The sequence below is a fragment of the Microcebus murinus genome, chromosome 1 (assembly GCF_040939455.1).
Source record: "Microcebus murinus isolate Inina chromosome 1, M.murinus_Inina_mat1.0, whole genome shotgun sequence".
NCBI classification, from domain to species: Eukaryota; Metazoa; Chordata; class Mammalia; order Primates; family Cheirogaleidae; genus Microcebus; species Microcebus murinus.
The window spans coordinates 90642606-90665486 of record NC_134104.1 but is presented as its reverse complement, the minus strand read 5'-3'; the positions used below and the strand labels follow the sequence as shown (position 1 = coordinate 90665486).

Here is a 22881-nt window from a genome sequence, read left to right as displayed (position 1 = left end):
AGCCTTGAGTAATCTTTTGTTGATCCTGGACACGGTGCATCCCCATATTGCCAGATTACATAGCATAGAATCATTACATATTGAATGTCAAGGTAACCCACCTAAATCTGACATACCTAGATTGCTCACAATTTCTCTTATTTACTCTCTTTTGGTGAAAGAGCTATCTCTTAACTGAGATAATCCTTATCTTCATGAGCACTGATTCTTACCTTTCAGTCTTATCTTTACTAGGTTAAATTACCCCTGTTTTTGCCCTCTCATTTCCCAACCATTTATTCACCTTGGAAGCTTCCTCCCTGGGCCTTCTACATTGAGCTAAGTTTGCAGTGATCCATAACCTGCTGCTACCTCATAATTCTGCATATTAGACAGTAGAATGTAGGTGAACTGGTCGCACAGCCAACTGGACCATGTGCCAAGAACCTTAGAGGCAAGTGGACATATCGTTGGTCAACTATTGTGCCTGACCTAATCCTCTGATGGCCAAAGTGGTTGGGAGAATTGTTCCACATTTGTGTAAGAGGACGTGACTGCCGCCACAGAGGGAACAATGCCCCTTCCCTGGGAACATGTAAGAACGTCACAGTGGCTTTCCCTTTCAAACTGAGCATGCTCTACTACCCCCACCCTCCACCTGGACCCCTGCTACATCCACACCAGCTGAGAATTGCTTTGTGTAATGACTGATGTTGCAGACATGAGCCTATTACATATATAAACCATCTGGGGTCTATAAGAAATTGGAGGTTTTGGGCTTAGACTATGAGCCAACAATACAGATTACAGAAGCTCTGAAAGAGGAGAAACAGGTTGATTTCACTCTCACTCCCAAAGAGGTCCAATGGGTTTTCCCAAACTACTTTCTTAGGACTCTACCAAGCTGATGAAAACCCCATCAAGTCCAAACTAGCTAGCTGCCCAGAGGAATCCCCAGGTATAAAGTTCATATAAAGACATGAAGTTTAGCTGTGCCCAGAAAAGATCTTTCAAGGCCGCTCCAGCCCCAGGATCTGTTGTGAATCCAATCTAACCATCTTAGGTAAAACAATGAGATCAGAGATAGGGTGACAGGTTGTGGTGTGCCCAGGACTGAGGGGTACCTGGGATGCAGGACTCTCAGCACCAAAATTGGTAAAGATCTGGGCAGATGAGGATGAATTAATCACGTTCTCCAAGACCGAAACTATGTAAACAGCAAGCTTAGGTGCCACCCTTCCATTTGCAGTGCTATCACAGCTACAGAGAGATGCTTTGCTTGGCTACAGATATGGAAAGCCACAGGACTCATGTGTAACTATATACACTCTGATGCTTACTTAAATTAAAAAATTTAAGATATCTTCTGCAAATACTTGGAACTCAATCAGTGACATTCCAAAATTAGCTTTAAGTGATAAAATTTTATGTAATTATGACAACCATCTCTAAAATAAGTGATTAAGTATTTCAATTAAAAAAAAGAATCATCTGAAAACAAACCTCTCAGGAATTATAAATATTCACTAAGATATTTGCCCAATTAGAAGCTCTTTGAGTCTTGTTTTTATATATATATTTTTTGCCAACAAAGGTTGCTTAGCAACAATCGGCTGTCTCTTTTCTCTCATTAGTTTCCTCTTTTTTCATCTCCCACCTTTGCTACTGCAGACTAAAGGGAAGGAAAGCTACTGCTTTGTGATAACCCCCTCTTCTCAGTTCATAAACAAGAAAATGAGGGCTTTTAAGTGTAACAGTCCCTAATGCTTATACCATGGTTTGTACAGTGTGTAGGATGTGTTCCTGAAAGAAGCTTAACTCACTCAAACCCATATAAGAATAAGAGGGGTTAATATGCCAACCATTCTGGAAAGGCCAATGCTTAATTAGTCTGATATCTTTGTGCACCAGAATCTTGATCCAGTTATCAGTGGTGGGGTGTGTGGGGGGGAAACTAACATTGTTGAGGCTGAATTTTGTGCCATGCCTTGACTAGGTGCTGATTTAATTGGGCTCTTAGAATGGGACTTGGCTTGGGTCAAGGGGGTTTGAATTGTTTGAGGGGTTCAGAAAGGAGTTAGAAAGGAGACAGAGATCATAACAACTCCAAGAGCAGGGGCCACAGCAGGACCTGGCCTCATGGAACCTGGATCCATACCCTGGTCATCCTTGGGGCCCACAGCAGCGAGACCAAATCCATTTTCCTTTAGTGCTCCGACTTTACGGAACTCCCCTGTGTGGCTTATTGAGTCTTCTTTTGTTCCCTCGCCCTGCCCTGCAGCCTTACCCTAGCACATATCTCAGCTTATTCAAAGCCCAGAGCTGCTGCTCCCACATAACTGGCTTGCTCAGGGACACTTGTCTACCTCAAGGACTCCTGTTTTTCTCCCAGCATCAGCTCTTCCTATAAGCATACTGGTTGTCTCTAAACTTCTCAAGTTAAATGCCCAAGAGTGGCCTGTTCATTCTAGGCAATGTCACAGGCCAATGGCCAACTGTAAATCAGTAACACATAGATCAAGTGCCCAACCCTGGCCTAATTGACCGATGCCAGGGTGAAGAAGATATTACAGAGAAGATATTATTTTATCCTCTGTCCCACAATTCATATGTTGAAGTCCTAATACCTGGTACCTCAGAATGTGCCCTTATTTGGAAACAGGGTCATTGCAGATGTACTTAATTAAAATAAGGTCACACTGGAGTAGAGGGGGCACTTAATTAGATATGACTTCATCCTCCTAAGAAGGGAAAATATGGACACCAGCAGTCACACGGGGAACAGTGATGTGAAGAGACACAGGGAGAAGACAGCCATCTACATCCCTGGAGAAAGGCCTGGAACAGACCCTTCCCTCACAGCCCTCAGGAGAAGAAAACCCTGCCAATACCTTGCGTTCAGACTTCTCTCCTCCAGAACTCAGAGACAATAAGTTTCTTTCATCTAAGCCACCCAGTTTGTAGTACTTTGTTATGGAAGCTCTAGAAAACTAATACAGATTTTGGTACCAAGAAATGGAGCCTGTTGTAACTAACACCTAAAGATGTGAAAGTAACTTTGGAACTGGGAAATAGGTAAAGGGTGGGAGAGTGTTGAGATGCACGATTTCAAAGCATAGATTGCCTTGAAAAGACTGCTGGTAGAAATGTGGAGATTTTAAAGGAGATTTTGATGAAGGCTCTTTTTGATGAAAGAAAAGAGGAGGGCTGTTGAGAAAGCTGCTGTTGTCTTAGAGAATACATATTTCATCATGAACAGAATGTTGCTAGAAATGTGAATTTTAAAGGTGATTCTGGTGAAGTCTCAGTTCCTCAGAAATGAGGAACTGGAGAAAAGGTGGTCCTTTCCTCAGTGGCTGAGAACGTGGCCGAACTGTGTTCTATTAGATAGAAAGTAGAACTTGTAAACAATGAACTTGGATATTTAGCTGAGGAGATTTTTAAGCAATGTATTGAAGGTGCTGTCTGGTTTCTCCTCATTGTTTATAATAAAACATGAAAGGTGAGAAATAAATTGAAGAAGAAACTGCTAAGCAAGAAGAAACACCACTTGATGATTTGGGTAAGTTTCAGGTTCTCCGGATAGCGTTCTCTGGAAAGAGGACAAAGGGTATGGCCGGACAATCCTTTTCTAAAGAGATTAGGCTTTTAACTCGTGGATCCAATCAACCATCTCGGCAGAAACCAGGAATAGAGGTGCCATCATCCAGGAAAAATTTGTGGAAGACCCTCTTGTTTGATGGCTTGGATTCCCATGAATTGCTTGGAAGACCCATAAGGTTTTTGAGAATTGTATACCAGCAAAAACACTGCCAGCTTGAACTAAAAGGGTCAGAGATGGGATAAAATAGAGGAAGAATGATTTTGAGGGCAGAGCCATGGATGCAGAGGCTGGTGGGGCTGCCACTGCCACCATAGGCTAAGAGGACACACGCCCAGGGACAAGGGTCATGTCTTCCCTGGTAGCAGAGGGTGGGCTGCCACCAGGGCCAAAACTGATGCTGTTCCATACATGGCAGACTAGTCCCTGTCAGCAGGAAATTTGGGCAGAAATTTTCCCTTAGGGTTGTAGGCATGATGAATATCTGGTACAGAAGCTTTATACATTTTACAAAATCTGATCTTCACAGAAGCATTGGACCTCAGTTTTTATTATCCTCATTTTACCAGCTTGGGGACTAGGCAATTTGCCTGAAGTCTCATATCTGGCAAGTTGAAGAATCAGGGTTTAAACCTAGGTCTGATTTCAAGATCTTCCTAGTTCAGCAGTCAGGGTGTTGAGACTGAGGCTTTGTAATGACAACAGAGAGGATAAGTAAAATTGACTTCATTCACTCAATGTAATGAAAAGTAAGTATACTTTACTATTCATATTACTTAAGCATGCGTGTGTGTGTGTGTGTGTGTGTGTGTGTGTGTGTGTGTGTATAGAAGTTTGATGCACAAAGGTATAAGACCAAGTAGGCAATAACAACCCTTCCAGAATGAGTGTGTGTATATCTATCTATGTATCTGTGTCTGTATCTATGCCTATATCCAAAGCCATACCCTTACTCATATCCTTATCTATTATGTGTGTATACATTAAAAAAATAATGAACAGCACAGGACCTATTAATAATTTTCAACCCGTCAACCCTTCTTAACTTTAACCCTTCTTAAGGAATTGTTGAAATCCTTAGTCAAGGGTGCCAAGGGAAATGTCCTTTGTTCACTTACTGAAAATTTGTAGACTCTTTCCCTTTCTGAAGGCATTTACTACCCTCATTATCTGCATTTGAAATGGCTTCTTTCTCATGGCAGAGATTTTAATACTATTTTACAGAGTTCACAAATCTCTTGGTGGCAATGATTCTTAAAGTTCATTCTTTAAGTCTTCATTGCTTGCTGGAATTTAAGAAAATTTATTCTTTAATACATTCTGCAAAATGCAAGCTAAAGTTGCTTACTGCCTAGAAGATGTCTTGTCTCTTTTTAAATGGCATAGAATCTCTCTGCCCTGTCTTTTAAGCTTTTCACTCCGATGTGTTCTGTACTGCTGTACACGGTGGTAGGGAGAGTTTTTAAAATTTAAGGTTTTTGAGGCAAGAAAAAAAATTCTTGGCAATTCTCCCCTTTAAAACATCTCTCCAACATAATAGTGCCTGGGTTTTATGACATTTCATAATTCACCCCATTGAATATTCCTTCTGCACACAGAAGCCCAGAGTTTCACGGGCTTTATACATTTCATAGCATCTAAGAAAATTAAGTACAACTAATATCATACTTAATGGTGAAATAGTGCATCTTTTCCCCTTTAAATCAGGAATAAGGTGAGGATTTCTATTCACACCACTAATATCTGATACTGTTCTGGCAATCCTGAGAAATGCAGTAAGATAAGTAAAAGAATTAAAAGGCATAGAAATTGTAATGGAATAAATAGAGTTATTTTTATTCACAGATAACACGATTGCTATGTAGAAAATACCCAGGATCTATAAAACTACTATTAGAACTAATAAGTTAATTGCTGTATCAGAGGATATAAAATCAATATTTAAAAAATAAATTGTATTTTGTAAAACAGAGGCAAATAATTTGAAAATAAAATTTAAAACAATGTCATTTACAATAGCATAGAAACACACATGAAATATTTGAGAATCAATGTAACAAAACATGGACATAATCTCTACACTAAAATCTCAAAACATTGATGTGAGATTTTAAAGATCTAAATAAATGGAGAAATGCCAGGTTCATAGATCATAAGACTCAATATGTTTAAGATGTTAATCATCCCTAAATTGATTTATGGATTTATGCATCTTGAATCATAATTCCACCAGGATTTTAGGTAGAAATGAATAAACTGATTCTTAAATTTATATGGAAGTGCAAACAAGATCCAAAGCAAAATGGCTTCATAGCATTAGAGAACTTATACTACTTAACCGTAAGACTTATTATACAGTAATCAAACAGTTCATTACTTGTATAAGTAAGGAAAGACAAACAGATCAATGGAATAGAGTAAGGAATCCAAAAATAAACCCACACTTATACAGTCATTGGGTTTTCAGTCAAGCTACCAAAGTAATCTAATGAAACATGGAAAATCTTTCCAACAAATGATTATGGAATAACTGGATATGTGATATATGTATATATATATATATATATATATATATATATATATATGTATATATATATGTATAGAGAAAGAGAGAGAGAGAGAGAGAAATAAACTTCAACTCCTACCTTACCTTCTTCACAAAAATTAATTCGAAGTGGATCATAGCCCTCCCTAAACATCAAAGCTAAACCTATATAGCTGCTAGAGGAACATAGAAAGCAAAAATCACAAAAGAAAGAGTTAAAAACTCCCTATCTAAAGATGTTATTAATAAAATGAATAGACAAGCCATATACTGAGAAAATATTAGCAAAACATATCACAAAGAATACTAGTATCTAGAATATAAAAAGAACTCATACAATTCAATATGAACAACAAAGTGAAATGGGCAAAAGATTTGAGGAAAAAACACTTTGCAAAAGAAAAATATGCAAATAACTAATACACAAATGAATAGTGCTCAAAGTCATTAGTCATCATAGACATGTAGATTAAAACCACAATAAGACTCCATTAATATACACTGAAATGACTAAAACAGATAGCTGTAAATATTAGCAAGGATGTGATATAACAAGAACTCTTACACATTGTTGGTGGGAATGTAAAATTTTACAAACAGTTTGAAGGAAATTATAAAGCTAAATATACTTCTTCCCTATAGCCAGCAATTCCACTCTTGACTATCTATGTACCTGTGGTAGGCAAAATAAGACCATGCACCCCCCTCCACCCACCCAAGATGTCTTAATCCATGGGACCTGTGTTACGTAGCAAAGGGGAATTATGGCTGCACATGACATTAAGGTTGCTAATCAACTGACCTTAAAATAGAGAGATGACTCTAGATCTGGGGTGGAGAATCTATGGTTTTAAAGCCACATATGGCCTCCTAGATCCTTAAATGCAGCCTTTTGACTGAATCCAAATTTTACAGAGCAAATCCTTTCATTTTTATTAATACTCTTGTATTTTTATTTTATTTTGAAAATGAACGTATTTAAAATACCAAAGAATGAAATAAATTTCAACAAAATAATCCTCCCAGATTGACTGGCATGATTAAAACATTAGTAAGCCATAAGGCTAAATTGATGGCTGCTACACTCATGATTTGGTTCTAACTTCCCCTGCCTGACTGGCACCACTACTGCATGAGGCTGGTTGGCAAGAATTTATGGGGATCGAGTACACCAGTCTGTTATCAGCTTTTGACAGTAGTGCACTGTGTTTCTGTTGGAAGTGGAATATGTGAATAGTTGCTCAGATTGACAGTATTTTTTAATTCTGTCTGCTTAACAGCCCACCATGTCAAAGAAGAGACTGAGAGAATGCTGAAGGAAGAAAACAGATTTTTAAATGAGGATCGGGAATTGCAATATTATCTTGTTACTGCTAAAGATAAGAGGATTTGCTTGCTTTGTGATACTGCAACATCACCATTAAAGAAACTCAATGCTCATCAGCCTTATAACACTCATAAGGACCACAAATATTTTAAATGAGGAGAGGCATGAAAGGTTCTATTGCAGAAATTAAAAGGTGAAAAGCAAAAGCAAAGACAGTTCTTTCAAGCAGCAATGAGACCTGGGTATAATGCCACTGAAGCAACTTATAAAGTAGCTTATGTACTGGGGGTGGGGGCAGGAGGGAAGTCATTCAGTAATGTAGAAATTGTGAAAGAATGCATTGTTGAAGCTGTAGGATACTTAGACCCCAATAACATTTCAAAGAACAAACAACTGCCTCTTTCAAGGAGAACCATAACTAATAGGCAGCATGATTTAGCAACTTCATGCAATACTTCAAAAGGAAAATATATATTATCCAATTACTTTGGAAGAATCAACTGATACTACTGACTTGGTACAAGTTTTGTACTTCATTCCAGTCATAACAGAAGATTTTCTTTGCTACAAAGAGTTATTCACTTTGGGCACTCTTGCAAACAGACCCCGGGAATAGATATCTTCAATAGCTTTCAAGATAAATGTTATGAAGTTAGACTGAATTTGGTAAATTTAGTGAATGTATGTACAGATGGTGCACCTTCCATGACAGGAAAACATGAAGGGTTTATTGCACAGATAAAAAAGTATTAGCATATCTAGATGCTCTCATTTCTTTTTATTGTATCTTACAGCAGCAAAATCTCTGTGCTAACCCTACTGTTTTAAGTGACACTTTGTAGAAAGTTATAAGTATTGTTAACTATATTTATGCAAATGCAACATGGTATCATTCTTTTTGTACATGCTAAAGTTGACCAATGAAGCATTCAGTATGGATTTAATGTGTTATTCTAAAGTGCTGTTGGCTATCACAGGGACAGGTGTTAGCCAAAATTTTATCTCTGGGAGAACAGATAGTTAAATTTTATGAAGAACAGAATCAGCGATGTGAATTTTTGAAAGAAGATTTCTATAGGAATGCAGTGTGTAATATCATGTCAAATATTTCTGTGTGATATCCATCATGTCAAATCAAAATGACAAATATTTCTTGGCAAGGTAAAACTAAGTCCATATATGATATGTGGCAAAAAAATCCAAGCATTTTGAAAAATGATATCTTCTTCAAAAAGAAATTTTGGATGAACATTTTCCCCAGTTAGCAAAAGTCATTGATAAGCAGGATGATATATGTGAATCGTTTGAAGAATACGGAGCTGTTATAGACCTATTAATTGGAGGATACAATGAAAGGTTCACTGACTTTGAGAATCGTGACATCACATTCAAATTAGCATTTCAGCCTCAACTAGTTGATATCACCAAGGCACCTGAAGAACTACAGATGGAATCGATTGAAAGCTCAATAGATGACATTTTAAAGTGATTGTTTAATGTGAAGAAAGATCCAACTGAAATATGAAAAAATACAGTAGAATACTCATGCCTTAAAAATGTTTCCTTGCTTTTCAACCACTTACTACTGCGAATGTACATTCTCCTACCTAACCCAAATCAAGACGCCTTTAAGGTCAAATGACCAATACCCATCTAGAGGATCAAGTGAAACTGCAGACCTACATACTGCAACCAAATATTCAAATGCTTTCAAACAAAAAGCAAACACAACAAAGTCATTAAAAGGTTAGTTTACTTTACAATTAACAAATAGTTTTCATTTTTGAAATTATTAAGTACATGTTAGGTTTTTAGCAAATAGTGTACATTTTTAAGTATATCTAATTGAAGTTTCTTGAATGCTGCCTTATTTCATTACAGATAAATTCATGCAGCCTTCCAACATGAAAACGTTCCCTATCCCTGCCCTGGACTATCTGGGTGGGCCAAGTGTCATCACAGGGTCCTTAAAAATTGAAAAGGGAGGCAAAAGTAGAGGGTATGAGGGAAATGTAATTACAGAAGAAAGGCCAGAGAAATGCAATGTTGCTGGCTTTGAAGATGAAGAAAGGGGGTCACATGCCAGGGATATGGGCAGCCCCCAGAAGCTGAAAAACTAGAAAAGGGACTCTCCCCCAGAGCCTCCAGGAAGAAACACAACACTGCCATCACCCTGGTTTTAGCCCAGTGAGAGCTCTGTTGGATTTCTGACCTGCAGAACTATAAGTTAATACATTTGCATTGTTTGAACTGCTAGGTTTGTAGTAATTTGTTGCAATAACAATAGAAAGCTAAAAAGAAAAATGAAAACATATATTCACAAAAACTTGTTTTAAAATGTTCTTAGTAGTTTTGTTCATAATAGCCCAAACCTGGAAATGGTCAGGGTCTCCATTAATATAGCATACTGAATAAAAAAAAAAACTATGATATATTCATATAATGAAATATTACCTAAAAATAAGAAGGAATAAACTACTTATACATGCAAGAACATGAATGAATCTCAAAAACATGCTGAATAAAAATGCTGGACACACGTTTTATGATTCCTTTTATATGAGATTCTAGAACAGGCAAAACCAGTCTATGGTGAAAAAATACAGTAGTTGTCTCTGGGAAGGGATGAATAAAGAGATTGACTAGAAAGGAACTTACCTAGGGAACTTTCTGGTATAAAGGTAATGTTCTATATTTAATAAGAATTTTAGGTGCACAGGTGCATGTATTTGTGAAATATGATGGAATGGGTTATGCATTTTGTTATGGGTTAAATTGTTCCCCCAAAAGTTATTTAAAGTCCTGGCCCCTGTTACCAATGACTATGACCTTATTTGAAAATAGGGTCTTTGCAGATGTAATTGAGTTATGATGAGATCACACTGGACTAGGTTGGGCCCTAAATCCAATGACTAGTGACATTATAAGAAGGCTATGTAGTGGGGCAGCACAATTTACAATTGTAAAGATGTGGAAACAACCCAAGTGTTGTTTGGGTTGTTTACAATCAATACATGAGTGGATTAATAAAATGTGCTATGTGCATACAATGGAATACTACTCAACTACGAAAAACAATGGTGAACTAGCACCTCTTATGTTATCCTGGATAGAGCTGGAGCCCATCCTTCAATGTGAGGTATCACAAGAATGGAAACAGAAGCACTCCATGTACTTGCCATCAAATTGGTACTAATTGATCAACACTAAGGTGCTCACATGGAAGTAATACTCAGTGGGTGCTGGTGGGAGGGGGTGGTGAGAGTTGGTAAAGTCATGACTAATGGATGCAGTGCACACTGTATGGGTGAAACGCAAGCTTGTAGCCCTGGCTTGAGTGAGGCAAAGGCATTATATGTAACCAAAATGTTTGTACCCCCATAATATTCTGAAATTAAAATAAATAAATAAATAAAGTAAAGAAAAAAAAAAAAAAGAAGGCTATGTAAAGACCCATGGATGCAGAGACACAAAGAAAACACCATGTGATGACAGAGATTGGAGTGATCTAGCTGCAAGCCAAGCACCTGAAGCCAGGAGAGAGGCATGGAACAGATTCTCCCTCAGAGCCTCCAAGAGGAGCCAACATTGCCAGCACCTTGATTCCAGACTACTTGCCTCCACAACTGGGAACGAATAAATTTCTATTGTTTTAAGCCACTTAGTTTGTGGTAATTAGTTATGGCAGCCCTAGGAAACTAATACACATTTAAATTTGCATATTTCACTATATATAAATTTTATCTAAAAAAGAGCCATAAAAATATTGATTTCTAATTTATAATATGAATTCTAGTCTATAATATGTATGTGAAGTCAAGTGTCTGAAGCTGAATTGTTGAAACTAAATGGTGGGTATAAGAGTTTTCAATGTATAATTCTTTTAACTTTTTTGTATACTTGAAATTTTCATAATCAAATATTGGGAAAATGATTGTGAACCTTGACTCATGATAAGAGGTAAAATAGATTTAGAGAGCTAAATATGTATTTTTAAAAAGTTAAATAGGATAAAAGGGAATAGGACACACAAGGTAAGGGTAATTGATGTTTAATGAAAGTTTAATCTCAATTATATGTAATACATATACATATATGTATGTACCGGAGTGTAATATAAAATTATTTTCTTATTGAGGGTCAAGTCAAAACTATTTGAGAAGAGCTACCTTAGTCTTATAGGTTTCTCGACATTCCACCTTTTCCTCTCACCTCACCAAACCTGTATTTTTATACCCACACCTAATCCATGCATCATTTGCACAAATGCAGAGCTCTTACTATGAAAATGCTTGCAGGTCTATGTCTCTTTGGTCCATTATCGCAGTTAATGAACCACAGTCTCCTGAAACAATGAATTTCTTCCAGGGGAATTCACAGGGCTCTTTGTGAGCTGTATTTATATCTTCAAAATCCCAGGGTAGCATTTAGTAATTTTCTGCATCAAGACACTAACTGGAAACTTAAAAGAATTAGCAAAACTCTTACCAGATGTTCTTCCTTTGTCATTTTCTGGGAGGAATAGGCAAAGTAAGCTAGCACCTCAATAAAAAATTTAGCCATAAACCCTAAAGCTAAAGATTAATTCAGTCCCTAAAGTATGTGAATTCATTTAGTTACTGTCATCATTTGTATTGAACAATAACATAAGTCATACCAGAGAAAGCTGTGAACAAAAGATGCTAATTAAGCTAGAAATAACTATATTAATCCATTATAGTGTTATGTATAAGTTTTTGATAATATAATGAGTGTTCAGTTTATTTTCAACAAACAACTTCAACTATGTGTCAGGCACAGTGCTGTAGGTGGAGAGGATACAATGATAATTAAGACTGGTCCCAGTCCTTGAGGAGTTCACAGCACAGGAGAACAGATACATACATAGTTCATTATGAGAGTCAGGTAAGTACTATCCACAGGTATACACACAGGGTTCTAGAGGTGCACAGCTGTCAGGCCAAACTGGAGTGTATAACACCTTAGTTGAGTCTTAAAGAATGTGCAGAAATTAACTCAGGAAAGAAGGACATACATGGATAGGGGCAAGAGGTGTCCCTGACTGCCTTCTAAAGAGGGTGCTTTGGGCTAACTGTAGAGATTTTATTTTGCCGAATGGAGTTAGCAAGCTCAGGGCAAGAGCTGAATTGCTCCAGACAGTGGAGGCTTAGCCATACGCTGCTGTGTCTGGGACCCTCCTTCTTTATCTTCCCTTCTTCCATCAAACGTTTGGTCCCTCCTCCCAATATTAGAGGGCAAGTTGTCAAACAGATATTTAAAGACTATCAGTTTGGAGACCTGAAAAATCATTATTCTACCTAGATTGTTCGCATATTTTGTTATACTCTGAAAGTAGCAGGATATAGAATAAGCAAATAGAAGCATTAGCAAGAAGTGGTGGTGGCAAAAACTAGGTAGAATCAAAGTGGAGCCACTGTTTTATGGATTAGAGAACATTAAGGGGGGAAAAGTACAAGTTTGAGGATGAAAACAACTACATCAAAGAATGGCCAAGAACACCAAGGCAGAACAGGAGAACCCTGGGTACCAAAAGAGAACACAGGGATTTGTCTTCTGACAATGATGCTTAGGGAGGCTTCAAGAGTTGAAAACTGTTCCTTAACACCAGCATGGACTAGGAAGCAAGGCTTCTATTATTTTTTAAATTTTTTAGACATTGAAAAAGAAAGGCAAAAGTTTATATTAATATTTTCAACTCTGGGATTTATGACTGCTTAAAAGCTTATAAAGACTTTATATATTGAGAACTTTGGACAGCCTGTCTTGAGAAGGAGAGCTTAGGGTGGGATAGGGGTAAAGGATGTCACAGAACCAAAAGTCCTCAACTTTAACTCCTATTAAATCTTAAAGATTTAGTGCAGACACTTCTTCCTCCTGAAGGACATATTCAAGAATGTACATAGGAGAATGCTCTTCCTAAAGAGAAAAAAACAGAACCATTATTGAGAGGTTTCTAATACTTCCCTGGTGGGAGACAGGAGCAAAAGCAGTCTCAGTTGACGTCAGTAGCAGGACAGTATGGTAGGCAGGGGAGGCCCAACCAAGCACAGCCCAGTCATCCTCTCAAACACAGGTGAGGCAGAGTATGGGCCCCAGACATAGTCCCATGTGAATGACAGTGGCCAGAAGCAAGGTCTGACCAAACTTATAAAACATCACAGGAACAAAGGAGGTCGTTTCAGCAGTAGCAAGCTACAGCTACTGATACAGCTTACAACACGGGTAAACTTTGACAAACGTTATGCTAAGTGAAGGAAGCCAGATACAAAGGCCACATTTTGTTATCATTCTATCAACATAGACTGGGCAAATCTAAAGGAACAGAAAAGAGATAAGTGGCTGTGAGGGGCTAGGTGGAGGGGAGAATGGGGAATGAGAGCTAATGTGTATGGGGTTTTTTTGTAGGGAAATGAAAATGTTCTGAAATTAGATAATGCCAATGATCACACAACTCTGTACATATACTAAAAACCACTGAATTGTATATATTTTAAAGGGTGAATCTTGTGGCATATGAATTATGTCTCCATAAGGCTATTATAAAAATGATGGCTCTGATTGGGCTCACAAAGACACAATAGCTAGAATGTGATGATAGTTTATTAAACTATACCAGAGATTCTACGGGATGATAAGCATACTTGCTATTTCTAGGAATATGTATATTTAAGATAAATAAATCAGGTAAATGCTTGATTTATGTTTTAAAACAAACAAATTGAAAGTCAAAAGCCCTAACTACTTCACAAAGATTAGCATTTGGTTTGTTGTTTAGCAAAGCTTACTTACATTTTCTTTACAGAAGAGGTTCATTAGACAAATCCTATAGAGCTCTGTGTGCAGAAGAATTAAATCTAGTTTATTACCTAAAATCCTATGGGAAATTTAAAGGACCATCTTCCAGAAGAGCAAATTCAAAAACACATTAGTCTATACTGCGTATGAAGCCATAAAACAGCCAAATTAAGTGAAAATTTCCTCCCTACTGGATCTTTCATTCAGGAACATAATTTATTGCCTGATCAGCCATGTTTATGGCCTGATCACCTTATCAACTGCCTTAAAAAAATCCCAGGTTGAATGTCTATCCACATCTATTTGCATCTCTTCACCCCACTGTCTCACTTCTTGTTGCTAGGATACCACATAATAGAATATTAAAAATTTATTTTTAATCAAGTTTTTATTCTACATGGCCTTAAGAAAAGAAGAGAGTGAGGCCCATGCACACATAAAACACTTTCCAGAATGACTTTAAATCTCTGGTAATAATTCTAAACTCATTTTTTAATTTAAGAATTGAAAAGCCTGACTATCATTAAAATTGCAAGTTTTAGCTTTGTGTATTAGTTTGTCAATAAGTGGGAGGAGAGGCCCTATCACAGAAACCTTTCCTTCCTTCTAAAATGGCTGATTCATTTTGTCTGTCAAGGACAAACCTCCAGGGTACAGAAACTGTCTTCCTTCAGAGAAAATTCATTTTCTTAGCCCTTATTCCTCAAGCTCCTAGGTTCAAAACTAGACACTTGAAATTTTCTATTTTCCAGACTTCCAAAAGTGACAGAGATTAGAGGGTAAAAAAGGTGATATTTAGTTTAATTTTATTCCAATTAATTAAATTCAGAAATGTATATTCAACACCATCTCTGCACGAGTTGCTGTACTAATCAACATTGAGAGTGTAAAGATGAATATGAGACAGTCACTATCTTGAAGATGGTCATAACCTGGAGGAGAAATGGACAATATCCAGAGGAAGAGGAAACTAAAGTGGCTCCAGGCCCAGCACATAGAGTTCCCACATCTACACTGGGGTCTGCAGGCTGCACTAGCTGGGTGTGAATGATAAGCAGCATCTATCAGGGTACCAGGTAGGCACGGAGTGACAGCTTGAAAGGGAAGCTGGGAATAAGGGAAGACATATAGGGAAGCCACATAAGGGAAGCCAACGTGTGAAAGAGTTCACAGGTCAGGGCTCGGTTGGGCATTCCTGGGTAGTGCCCACAGCCTCTGCCCTGGACACAGCGAGGGGCTGGTAAAGTGCGGCACTGACCCCACCGGGACCTGAGGTGGGCCGATTGGTCCTGTGGGGCAGGGAAAACTCACCTGCGGGGTTCAAGGAGGCTCTGCAAGCAGCATGGCAGTTGAGCTGGGTAGGGCTTCATTAATCAGAGGTAACAAGAAAGGGACGTACAAAGTACAAGGAAGTGGAAAACGCGGTGTGAAGGTGGGAGGGCGTTGCTGTGTTACAGCAGTGCCGGTCGCGTGGGCCAGGAGCGCGGAGTGTGTGCAGCTGTGGGGTGAGGATACAGCGGGGAGGAAACACAGCTGGGATCGCGGGCCAGATGAAGAAGGGCCTGGAATGTCATGCTGAGTGACTTGGACTACATTCTGTACGTGCAGTGAGGGTCCCTTCAGGGCTGCTGAGTAATGCAGTGATATGAAATGTTACTTTTCGGTAAAAAGTTGACTTCCCAACTTAGCTCACCAACATTTAAGAACGATTTATCTCTAAACATGTCCCATTATTCTCCATTTGACCCTGAGGCCCATTCTTCCCCGCTGTCTTCCACTCTATGCCATGGGAGGCTGCTTCACCAGGGCCCTTTGCCCTCCGCCTTCTGGGAAGGTGGCTGAGGGAGGCGCCGTCAGGACTGAAGGTCAGGAGGAGATGGTGGGTGTGACTGGTCGGTGGCTGTGTCTCTCCACAGCCCTCAGCTCTGTGAGTGACCCCTGTCTGCAGCTCCAGCTCTCACGGAGGTCTAGTAACTGCCTCTTCCTCCTCCCCTTCATGGCTTCCCCCAGTTGCCGGTCACTAGACAGCTCATGAGCCCGTAACTCTGCTGTCTCAGGGTGTCCCTAAAGCCACCCCCAGGTTCGACGATTCACTAAGAGGACTGACATGACTCAACATATAGTTGTACTCACGGCTAAGATTTATTACAGTGAAAAGATAGAAAGTAAAATCAGCAAAGATAAAAGGCACACGGGGTGATGTTGGGGGAAGCCAGCCCAAATCATCAAGAATCTTCTCGCAGTGCATGCTTAATTTCTCCAGCAAACAGTTGTGACAACAGGTGTGACATGTTGTCTTCCAGCAAAGCTCTTTAGATACTCAACGATTTTATTGGAGTTTGGTCCTATGGCCACCCTTCACGTAGCACATACCAAAATCCCAGACTCCCAGAAGGAAAGCCGGTTTTCAGCATACACCACGTTGTTTGCATAAACAGTTTGGGCGCAGTGAGCTATTCCTATAGCTATTCCTCAGGGAATAGTGGGAACCCTCCCAAAATCCAAGTTTCGAGACACCAGCTGAGGGCCAATCTTGCAAGCAGGCCTTTCTAAGTATAGCAGAATATGTTAATTCTTCTGCACACCCATCCACACTTCTGTAAATAATTTCTTTTAGACTCTTCAGTCAACTCCTTTCAAATATACCGTCTGTTTCTTCCTAGGACCCTGACAAACACAAACTATCTAGCTATCTATGTGTCTATAAATTGGTGGGCAGTCTCTTCTGCAAATTCATTACCTCTCTTCATTTTTCCTTCAGTGTTTCCCAGGTCTGATACTCACCAGGGCATGGGGCACCAAGGCCCACAAGGCCACTGAGCCACAGCCTTCCCCCATTTTCACACTACATGTAATTGAGTCTCTCTCTCCATTTGTCCTCTAGTTCACCTTTAGAGATGGATTCTGTTCCTGACTTCCAAGCTACTCATCTAAGGCTCTGAAACTCCTCCTACCACTTAACATCTCTTCTTTTGGGGATAGGCCCCAACAAACTATCCAGAATCCCAGGAATGTGAAGGCCCCCACCTCCTGACTCTGAGCTTGGCCCCTTTTAGAACCTCCTACCCTACCACCCTGACACTGTCACTGCCCAGATGGACCTTGAGTTTTCAGAGTCCCAGTAGATGCACAGTTAATTGAACTTTTAGGCATTTGATCCCACCCTAGGATACCCCTCGCCCACTTGATACAGTTTTCTTAAGTCTCATCCATTAGTCTCTGGCTTATTTACCCCCTTCCCTGAAGCCTAAGCCCACCAGCTTCCTTTTCTGTTGCTGTGAATATTTTCGTTATCTATTGCTACATTTTAAAACTACCCCAAAATTTAGTGACTCAAAACAGCAACCATTTTATTATACCTCATGCCATGGTAGGTCAGGAATTTGGGCAGGGCTTGGCTAGACAAGTCTCCTGCTCCATTTGGTGTTAACTGAGCTCATTCAGTGGACTCAGCGGTACCAAATCAGCAGCCGGCTGTGTCGGACGCTCCAAGACAATTGGAAGGCCGGCTCAGTGGGTCCCCTCTCCACCTCCATGTAGTCTCAGGGCTTCTCCATGTGGTTTTTCCAGCAAGTTAACCATATTTCTTACATGATAACCAAGGACTCCAAGAAACCATGATAGAAGCCACTAGACTTTTTAATGAAGAGGCCTGAACCGGCACAACATCACTCCTGCCATACTTTATTGTATTCCATTTACTTTATTATCAACACAATTCCAGGCCAGCCTAGATTCAAGGAGAAAGGAAACAGACCCCACCTCTCACTGGGAGCAGTGTTAAAGAATTTATGGCCAAATTTACAGAAGTGCCCACAAGTTTCACAGCCAAATATGTTCAGGTTATGACTAATAGACTCCTTAACCCACTCTAAAACACACCTTTTTTTTCTGAATCTGAAAACCATTAGTTAGAATTGGAAAATTAACATCATAGCAAACAAACAAACAAACAAACAAAAACAACCAATTGGCACACAGGCTAGGAAATCCACAGCTTTGCTCTTTTATTTCCTCCTCTTTCCTACCTCACTGTGCATAGCAGAGTCTCAGGCTAAAGAATCGTTTCCCCCCCTGCCAGGCATTAAAGTCTGAGTCTTTCATACCAGGAGGTTAGAAATCACAAATCTGAGATTAGATTTTGCAAAAGAACTGAGCTGAAGATTCCTTGGCTATGACTCTTTCTCACCTTGTCTTTTTTTCAAAGGAGCATCTGTCAGTATATTGGGGTGTTTTTCTGTGCTAACGGTTTGTTTCCCTCCTGGTTCTGGCCAGGGCATTGCACCCTGGGCTTGGGATGACTGTGATCATCCTGAAGCCATTGCAGGAGCCTGTGTTCAGGCCTGGAACCCAGGGCCTGTGGGTGAAACCACCATATAGGAATCCTCCCAGGAGAACCTCCTAACAAATTCCAAGTTTTAGAGAAGATGATGCCAGTTAGGTTCCGGCACCCACATGATTTGCCACTACAGAAAGCACATGTGCCATCTGTGTGAAATTGCCAACTGAAGCACAGACTAATGCCAATAGGAAAGAGAGAGTAAGTTTGGGGGGAGGGGATTTTAAAGGACTCCAAACACCTCGTAAGAATCATTTGGAGGATTGGCATACATAAAGCCCTTTCATAGCTATTATCTCATGAGAACATCATTTGATGCTCTGTGCAGCCCTATTGTACAGATAACTAAGCTCAAACCACTTAAATCAAGTGTTCAAGGTTACTAAAGTCTTTTGTAATCAAATTTTATATGGTGCTTTTAAAGGAGAAAAAGATAATTTTCTCACTTTAACTGAAAAAATAGAACAACAAATTAAACCTAGGTTTCCATGTCCTATAAATTGGAATTTCCTATCCTTCCACACTTCTTTGTCCATATGTGTTTCTTCCATTCACATTGCAAAGCACCTTCTTGTCCTGTGCCACTTTATATGGCTGTACTGGAGGGCTGCCCGTCAGCTCCAGACAGACACCATGCTCAAAGATGAGGGCAGCATCCCCAGACATGTCCCTGGTGGTGGCTTTACGTACCACTGATTAAGCCAAAGAACAGCTCAAGCTTTGGTATGAGAGATTTGTTCCATACAAAGGATAGTCACTGTCTGGACCAATCTGATTTATTTTTTAGAGAGAATTTGAACTTGAGGCATGGGAAAGGTGCAGAGGCAGGAAGATGTGCAGAGAGTAAGCAAGTATCAAATGCTATGAAGCAGCAGAGGTCATGAGTTAACAGAAGTCATGAGTAAGTAAAAGCCATAGAGGAGTCAGAAGATATAAGAAAGCAAAAGCCATTAAAGTAGGAAAGGAAGAGGAAGAGGAGGAAGAGGAGGAGGAGGAGGTGGTGGTGGTGGAGGAGGAGGAGAACAAGAACAGAAAAGGAGCTCCAAGTAAGCAGAAACTTGAAGATATATGTATTAGAGAGGAAGGTGGTTAGTTCAGTAATTAACAAAGCCAGAGAGCTGACTCCCTGTAATTGAAGAGCACCTCAGTTGGGATTGGCAATTCCAGCTGCTAAGGGGACATCCAGGTAAATCTCCAGAATTGCACTGGACCTGAGATGATCTAGTTTACACACCTGATTCCATCCTCTCCCTGTGAGGACTGATTGGGAAGCTATTCCTCAGTTCCCATGGGTCCTTGCCATGAGACTGTCCAATATTACTGATTCTCAAGGGTGTCCATACAATAAATCTCTGATTATTTGAAGAGAATTGAGTAGGTGCCTGTTTCTTGCAAATAAAAATACTAACACAATGATCGTAATGAAAAATCACTACTATATTCTTTACAGATCAAATGCAGGATGAGGAAAATGCCAGTGCTCTTAAAATTTTAATGTATCATTATAGGGCTCCATAATCTGTGACAATACAGATTTAAGACCATACAAATCTAAGAAGCAATTTTTGTAACTTCTCCTTAGCTATTCTATTGATGCCACTGACAACAAACCTTTGCATGTCACCAGATCAAGCCTCTGCTTTCAACCCAAAGCCCAAGACAGTGTTGTATATGTAGGAAGTGTTCAATAAATGTTAACCATTGCAGTTGATGGGAAATACTGAAGATATTATCTTCCAGAGGTTTTACACCAGGGCAGTACCACCCCCTCCATGGGGCATATGAAAACGAATGGGGCTGCGTGTGGTAGTGTGAGCCTGTAATCCCAGCTATTCTGGGAGCTGAGGCAGGAGAATTGCTGGAGCCCAGGAGCTTGAGGCTGCAGTGAGCTATGACTGCACCACTGTATTCCAGCCTGGGCAACAGAGCAAAACCCAAAAGAAAAAAGAAAAGAAAAGAAGAAGAGAAGAAAGGAGAGGAGAGGAGAGGAGAGGAGAGGAGAGGAGAGGAGAGGAGAGGAGAGGAGAGGAGAGGAGAGGAGAGGAAGGAAAGAAAATTGGAACATTTTTACTTGTCAATGACTGAGGTCTTCTGTTGGCATTTAGTGGAAAAGGATCAGGGATGCTAAAAGTCCTGCAATGCTCATGACAGTTTCATACAAAGAAGAATTATCCCAGAAAAATACAAATGCTGACATCTTCAGAAATCCTCAACAATCACACATTTGCACCCAGTGATCAACTAAAAACTACAACCTGTAGCCTAATATATGGTCAAATGACAGAATGACGTATTTGAAATCAGAATTACCCCAGGAAATGCATAACAACGTGTGCCCCGAGCCATGGATCGGTCCCAGTGTCTTTATTCTGGTCTTTGTCATAAAAGATAATAAACTCCCTTCCAGGGACACCTCACCCCAGGGCAGTAGACAAGAAGATACATTATCAAAGTAATAAGATAGAACATATTTTGTTGAGCAGTTTGTTAGCTTATTTATCACTGGTAAATACAGGGATTCATGTATGTGGGCCACCGTTTGTACTATTGTCACATATCACATAAATTAGGGGTAGGCCTGCTCACACCCCAGTTTGCTAGTCTGGGTATAACTTAAAGATATAAGGCAGGTCACAAGGCTCAGAAATAATGACAAATCACCATAATTTGTATAGCCTATCTATGGTTTAAATTTTGTTTCTTCAAGGAAAACTTTTGTTTACATCTCATGGACAAATTTCCTCACATTCATACTAGGAAACCTGTCACTTTTTAGAGGTTCAAAGATTTTGCAGGGTCTCTTTGGGAGTCAGTTATGCCTCTGCCCTTTAAATCTTTAAATCTCTGCTTCTCATCCCATATTGAGAAAACTAAAGTCTTTGTTCACAAATGAACTACATGTTCCCTTATTTTTTATAAAGTAGCTGCATGCCAAACATAATTACTTTTATCTCCCATACATTACAATGCACAAATTGAAAGTCCAATCACTGACATGCCTTTTAATGGCATTATAAAATGTCTCAAATGAATAATCCAAAGCTTGCTAACATTTGTATTAGAGGATGGAAAACAATTTTCTTCCTTCTTTAAGAGCTTGCCAGGTGACCAGAAATGTCAATTTCAATTCAAATGCAATCTCAGAACAATTTTTTCTTTACATTTGGTTAAATCTTCAGTTTCTACTCACTTCCTCTGAGCACTTTGAAGGTGGGAAAATAAATACATAAAACAGTACATTTGGATTTTGTTTTTCTTCTTTGAAGTCTTAATGCACAGAATATTTTTCCTACTTCCTTAAAAAGCACTTAAAATAGCCTCTGTATCAAAAATCTAACTGTAGCTTCCACACAAGTAAGTAATCATCTTTTCCTTTCCACTTTTCTAACCACATGTTATAACAATCTCCCACTTGATTTTAAAAAACGTTTGCAGTGCAGATGTGACTATTTCCTAAGGAACAAGAAAGCTGTTTTGTCCTTTGAGCTGAAAAAGAGTGCCATGTCCGTGGTCTGTAGATCAAAGCCAGAGCTCTAGATTAGGAGCCAGGAGACAGCTCAGACATCAGTCGCCTGTGTGACCCTCTGGATTCCAGCCTCCTCCTCAGAGTGGGAGGGAGCCAGACTAGTCTAAGGTCGCTTTCAGCCCAGACGATCTATATTCCACATGTTAATCCCTTCGTCCTGGAGAAAATCTGTGGATAGTTCCAGAGAGGATCAGTCTAGTTCTATCAGGGAAGCAGCTATTTTTCTTCCCCCGCCTCTCCAAGTAAAAGCAGAATGAGATGCATATAGAACAGGATCATTTCAGCAGAAAATCTCTTAGAAGTCAAGAGTTCTTAGTGTTACAGCTGTTTTAGAATTCATCTAGCAGGTTTTCTGGTCCTCACCGGAAGACCCACCCACCCCGCCCCCGCCCCACGAAGAAGAAAAAAACAAGGAAAAAAAAAGAAGTAGAGAGTTCTTAATAGTATCAAATGCTATACTCACAGTGTGTCCTGTGTGTGCCACAAACTGTTCCAAGAGTTTTTATATGTATAAACTCATTTAATCCTCACCACAACCCTGTAAGGCTTGTGCAATAGTATGACATCACCAGTTTGCAGGTAAGGAAACTGATACATATGGATGCTTAGTGACACTTCTACAGTCATATGACTGGTCAGTGGTGGTACTGAGATTTGAACCCAAGAGATGTGCTTCCTAAGACCAGGTGCTTATGACCACAGTAACCATCTTTTGCCTATACACAAGCAGACTGGGATAGTGGGAAAT

At 39.5% G+C, this 22881-nt stretch overlaps 1 non-coding gene across 1 annotated transcript; it reads left to right on the top strand.

The window, feature by feature from the left end:
• Positions 1 to 22446: 22446 nt before the first annotated feature.
• Positions 22447 to 22508, top strand: LOC142875384 (U7 small nuclear RNA). The gene has a single exon (XR_012922755.1). It is a non-coding gene; the product is annotated as a U7 small nuclear RNA (small nuclear RNA).
• The last annotated feature ends 373 nt before the right edge of the window (positions 22509 to 22881 follow it).